Consider the following 6,896-nt stretch of genomic DNA (forward strand, 5'->3'; position numbering starts at 1 on the left):
TATTTAACCTATAGGCACTGAGTTTAACATTGGAAAGCTGTCTTACTGAGCAACCTTGTTAGCCAATATCAATTCTACCATCTTCCTTTTGGTCTATTAGGCGACAAGAATAAAACAATCTGTTCTACGGGTGGACAGTGCAACAAAATCTGTAAAATGCAAAATCTGGATTAGCAGGCCTGTAGTATAGGGTTGGGTATTTTGGTCGCCTTATCTGTCGCATTCCTGGGCTTACAGAGTGGTGAACAGGCTAGTATTTTCTATGTGAATACAGAAGACATAGTTTACAACTTCATTATTATATTTTAAGAACTTAATAAAATACATCTTTCAGTCTAGAAAATACTAACATTATTTAGCTTGTTGCATAGCTCAACAGAGTTTGAGCAGCAACTGACTTTAATTTAGTTGCTTATTAAAACTTGTTCAGCATTATAGGCATTTCGTGATCCACAGCCTCATCCCCCCACTTTTCTCAAAAAAAGTTGAGATGTTTATATCACTGGAAACCTCTGGCTACATAATGTTTATGTACAAAATAGTTCTTGCAGATGAATTCGTTTAGCAAAGATATCGTGAAATTTGAATTTCGTTCTGGTGCACCAGAACGAAATTACAAATATATGCATTGTCTATGGAGCAGTGTAATACACATAATCATGCATAACTCGCGAACGCAAAATCGGAATCAACTGAAATTTTGGGAATAGGTTTTTTTGGTGGATATCTAAAGAAAAAATGACATAAATAGAGGATGCTAGGATCACAAAATACTCCTTTAATATTCTAATAAAATTGAAACAAAAAATACAATGTATCTGATAGATAGGTTAAACAGTAAAGGGGTGCTTATATATGAGGGAGAGCACTAATTAGGTAGTAGAATTCTAGATCAAACTTAAAAGGGCTTGGTAGTTGGTAATAATCATAATACTCCTGATTCTTGTTTATTTCCCCATTTTTGTATGCTTTACACTATATGATCGAAACCGAAAACAAACAGTTGCCATTGCCTAGAGCTCTATTTGTAATTATATTCAAAAAAAACATGATGACTACATCTATAGAATATTATAAAATAACTTGATACAGGTCTCATTTTATTGACAATATTGATTATACAGGATGAGGGAATCTGCCTTTTTCTTACAGAAAACGGAAATAATGCTAATGCTGCAGCATATGTTGCTGAAGGACAGAGCCCCGGAGGAAGTTACCTGCCAGAGATATTTCCAGCTGAAATTGCAGACCATGATGCTGCTAGGAAGCATGGCCATCAGAGCTAACACAGAAATAGGGTAGTATCATAGACATGCATCGCCTGAAGGGTGGAATCCTTACACAAATGAACGGAGCTTTTGTAGTTAACTGAACTTTTCATGGTGTCTTGTGATAGCAACAACAGATAGGCCCTGGCAATATATATGCACAGACATGGTTACTATCAAGCAGTATTCTGCTACGGTCTTATGGTGTACAATTGGTGCAGGCCTTGCCAGAAATAGTGCAAAGCATTTAAGGAAGAAAAAGGAATAAAGAGGTTTTCAGTCCATACTGTACATTTTATTGAAATTTTTAGCCCAAGCCTTGGGCCAAAAATCCCAATATATGGTCAAATTGGACAAATAACCACATCTTAAGAGGAACGCTGCTTTTAATGAAACTACAGATACTGTTCTTGTTGCAGTTTCTGCCAGAGAAGAATGGCAGTTGTTAACATTTTGAGAGCATGCATAGCATAAACATGGAAGTGGGGTTCCGATTTGCCGATTTCTTCATCTGACAATCCTAACAGATGCAGTAATTGGATTGGCAGATTACGCGTCAAAACATTGGTCGGCGCAAACAAAGCTTTGCATACGTCGCTCAATCCGAGAATTGCCGTTCTTATCTAACTTTAATTTAGTTGCTTATTAAAACTTGTTCAGCATTATAGGCATTTCGTGATCCACAGCCTCATCCCCCCACTATACTCAAAAAAAGTTGAGATGTTTATATCACTGGAAACCTCTGGCTACATAATGTTTGTAGAGTATACGATTTGTAGAATGAACTTTTGCAAAACATCAAGGTGTTAATTTTCAATAATATATTGATCTGGATAATGAAAATCAATTTTTAGGTTGCTTCGACTAACAATACCTCGTCTACCCTTAAGAGATGGAATTGATGAATCAATTTAAGCAGCAGTGTTTTGATTTCTTGTGAACATAATTGACAAGTTAGAACATTTCATAACTAATTCACTAAACAGGTATATTAGCAACCAATTAATAATTACATTCATATGGTCTGCTGCATTGTTTTAATTTTAATATATGTGGCTCTTTTGCATTTCTTTAAGGAATCAGATAGCAACGTTTGCACAGTATTTTTGTGGGACCTGAGAGCACATTAGACATACCAAATTGAATTCTGAATACAAGGAATGTAGTTCTAGCTGATATCAAAATAATTTTGATTCCTTTTTAAGGTTATTAATTATTTTAAACTGTTGTGATTTGGTAGTTCACAGCATCTTACGAATGGTAGTGAGCTTTGGCAAAAATTGCATTGCTCAATTCATAGTGAGCGTGTAGAAGAATTAAAATATTACAGATGTACTTTTATAGGTGCTGTGGTTCTTGAGTTACGTTGTAAAGAGGGCTGAAACAACAACACTTTTGTAAAACGTACATAACTCATTAACAACAATAAATTAAGCAAGTTTGCAGATTATACAATTTGTAGAATGAACTTTTGCAAAACATCAAGGTGTTAATTTTCAATAATATATTGATCTAGATAATGGAAATCGATTTTTAGGTTGCTTCGACCAACAATACATCGTCTACCCTTAACCTCGCCATATAATACTTTTTATCATGAAATGTAAGGAATAAGTCATATTATTTGGCTAATTTATATTTAAAATAAATGTAAATAGCCCCCTCAATTTTCACACAAATATGGAGTTTATAGGATAAGAATTGACACAAAAAAGATGAATAATTTGATATAGAAATGAAAATCTATCTTAAAAATGGCTTTAAAATATATATGTATTCTTGTGATAGCTGTTATATTGGCATTGTCCAGGTCTAGAATTAAACATTATTTTTAGTAAAAGTAATAAATGATCACATCAAACAACTGTGCCATGGGGGGGACAAGACTACTGACCGGAGGAGGCAAGGATAGCTTCCCCCCACCACTGGCTACACCATCATCTGGACTGACTTGAAACCCTTGCTTGAAACAAAGTTAAGATACAAAGCATACACTATTTCACCCATGCCCATGTCAAATAGGTCAACCACGGCATGAACATTTATAGAAAGATGGAATAATTTTACTTGGTGCTGATCCAAAAACACATTTGAAATATTTTGGAATCTACCACTTATATCTGACATTTCAGATATTTTGTAATATTCGTTCATGGCTTCATTCTGAAAGCAGTACATCAAAATGCACTTAACAAAATGCTGTGATAAACTTCACAGGTTCATATTATTTGCCCTAAAAAGTCATTCCCCATTTAAAAATAAAAACTCACTCACTATGCAGCTGAATTAGCTCCAAATAGGTGAAAATTGTAGACTCTTATTCATCCTCACATCATAGACGTCTCATCTTATATCGTCAAATGGTTAAAACAAAACAATATCACCAATGGCTGCCTTATAGCTGATCATTTTTTGTTACACATGATGAAGCATTCTCTCAGTCAGCATGTGTCCCTCACGCTAGTTTGTTTCATCGAATTAATGGGTTTTTTTGGGGTTTTTTTTTTGCTGTTTTATCTCGAGCCCTCTAAAATTAAGTGACACTTTTTGTTGCATGCAATGGAGAAAACCACAAAACTTGCCATTCCAATTACTTATAATAGGAATCAACTTCCAATAATTACAAAAGAACAGGCAAATTAGTATTTTCTATGCGGAGAAACCGGCCCTGTATAAACCAATGGGATTTGGAGTAGGTGTCCCTTTGACAGGTGAGAAATGGGGTAAGTACCATAGATGGAATAACCCAACTGAGAGAATCCTTGAACTTATCAAATAAACACCACATACAACAGTAGTGGTTCTTAGGAATAATCAGACAGAGACAGAGTTGCTTCAAAAACAGGATGAAGAGACACAACCTTAGTTAAAGCCTACTTGTATTGCTTTGTACATGTATGCTTACATAACCCCAACCCCAAAAGTTGTTTTCCTCACCCAGGATTTGACCCACCGACCCCTCGGGTGCCAAACTGCAGAACCTATAGCAAGCCACACATGTGGGCGTTGCCCGGCCAATGTTTTTGTAGGTATATGTAGTTTGGCAAGATTGTGCAATTGGATCATGTGGGATGCATGGTCTTGTAGTTGCTGTATGGTTTTATATGGTCTACTAGCATTAGGGTTAACCAAACATCTGATCATATTATCAAAAATTTTGACAAACGGCAGCTTGAAGAGATACAACATTTTGCACTCATATAAGTATGCATGAGTGTGCTCAGAATGGCACACTAGAGGGGAACCTGAGTGGTGACTTGGGGATACATCTGCTTACAAGTACACACATAGTGTATGCATTTTAAGGTGAAAATTCAGTATGACTCTATTTACACCTACCAAATAAAAAACAATATAAAAAAATCTTTTTCTTTCTATTCTCAATATTTCTAAATATAATTTTTTATTTATTAAAATTATATATATTTTTTAAAAATTGAAAATAGTTTCTAGTTTATATTGAGACCGGCAATATGTTCCATACTATTCTTATTACTGATTATGGTTCAGAAACCCCATACTCAAACAACCAATTGAATTGTGACTTGACATCACTTATGTAATGTGTGAGTAATTGGAACACACCTCTGTGAAGTACATGTATATGAACTGAAGAACATGGAAAACATTTTTTCTGAAATTCTCAGTGAAAATACAAACAAACAAAAAATACAAAATTATTAGTCACATACTATTTCACATACATTTGTACACAATTTATATCAAAAACAGGTACAAAATCTAACTTATTGGGGTTATTTCAGTATTTCTCACTATCAAGATTTCACTTTGTCACCATCTTTGGTTTGGAATGTATACAGGGGGCCACTCATATACAAAGGTTGTAAGCATGTTTGTGAACGAAAACTAAAATAAGGGTTTTATGTGTGGTAGTAACACATGGTAGTTGAAAATTCTTAGGCTAAACAAAAACTTTTCAAAATAAAGGAAAACATTGATTAAAGACCTTGAAAATAGCTCTGACTGTTTCAGTTTTCTTCTGATGGGGTCTGAAACTTGAGAAAGTGGTGAATTAACACCCATTTCCTCATTTCCATTATTGTGTCTTATAAGGGTACATAACAAACTCCATCCTTGCTAAGGGTATATATTTTAAAGATGTCCTTATTAAGGGTGTGATTTACTAAACTACATTTTTTTAATCATTTTGAAAATCCTAGCCAACGAAATTTGATGAGAGTGTATTTACAAGCATGCTTACAACCTTTGTATATAAGTGTGTGTGCCCCTGCCACTCGGAATGTATATTGAGATCTTGCAGCATCTGATTATTTATCAATTTGGAAAGAAATTAGTCAATGGCTTTCAAGAGTGACCCACAAATCAAGTTTTATACATGGCATCACCAGATCAGTTGTATATACATTGGATTGACAGCAGTTGACTTCAGGACAGCAATGGATGACAGCAAGTTACAGAAAGCCACAATTACAGCTTGAGGACACCACTTGAATTAAGCAAGTAAGTATTTACAAATAGACTAAACAGTCTGAGGTTGGGAATAACACAAAATGGAAAAACAAAGACAGCATTTACAGAAAACCACAGGACTGCAATCTAACCACCACCGTAGATATTTTTATGTAGCTATTGGCACATGAAATTCAAACAGAAACACATTAAACACAAGTATGTAGTGTTCACAATGTGCTCAGGCACACCGCAAACCCTAATATATACACTGAGTTTACTACTTACAATGGGGGGACTTGTATTCCAAGGTGGATCATGTATTAACTTTCAGAACAGACACTAAACAAGTATTTTTCTGAGGCTTCCATGATAGCCTAAACATGTATTTTGGTTGCATTTTCTACCCTAAAACAGTGGAAAATGGTCATTATTTTGTAATTTTTGATGTTTCATGTTCAATGTCCTTTTCAAACATATATACTTTTTTCTGATTTGTGATGTTTTTGAAACTCTAAATGATGTATTTATGATCTTTCATATTTGAGGTCCTGTAAAACACACATTTTTGATTCCCTAAACAATGAATGTACATCGCTTGCCTGTGAAAAACTACCCTTTTTACTTTTTTATTTTATTGCAGGAGCATGACATCCACCTTGAAATACAAGTGGCCCCCTGGGCTTCCAATTCATGAGCATCACCTATTTCAACTGATCAAAGTATACCACTTTGGTTTTTTAGTTTAGAGGTTAATGACTGAATATGATTTTGTTGTAGTGCAAACTGACAACAATCAATGCATGTACCCTGGGGAGTGCATTGTGATGTGTAAGAATTAAAGCGCAAGGGCAATGATTTGTCTTATTTGCGCATCAACAAAATCACATCAGTCATTAACCTCATTCTTATAAAAACATAAAAAAAGGTACCGTATTCATTCCATTAACCGCCCATGCCCCTATAAGTGCCCATCCACTGACTTTACAACAAGCAAACTGTGATATTTAGGGATTAATCATGTTTCACCATTGTTTAACAGCGATGCGGCCCGTCGTCTGCGTGGTTTACTTCACGGGGGCCAAGGGTAGCACTAGGTTGCTTTTTGGGGTCCCGGACCCACCAAAATAGACCCCCTGTTTTTAAATTTTCTGCAAGTTCAGGGGTCCCTGCAGACCCCCAGTTTTTCAATCTAGC

This window comes from Amphiura filiformis, chromosome 5, assembly GCF_039555335.1.
Source record: "Amphiura filiformis chromosome 5, Afil_fr2py, whole genome shotgun sequence".
Lineage (NCBI taxonomy): Eukaryota > Metazoa > Echinodermata > Ophiuroidea > Amphilepidida > Amphiuridae > Amphiura > Amphiura filiformis.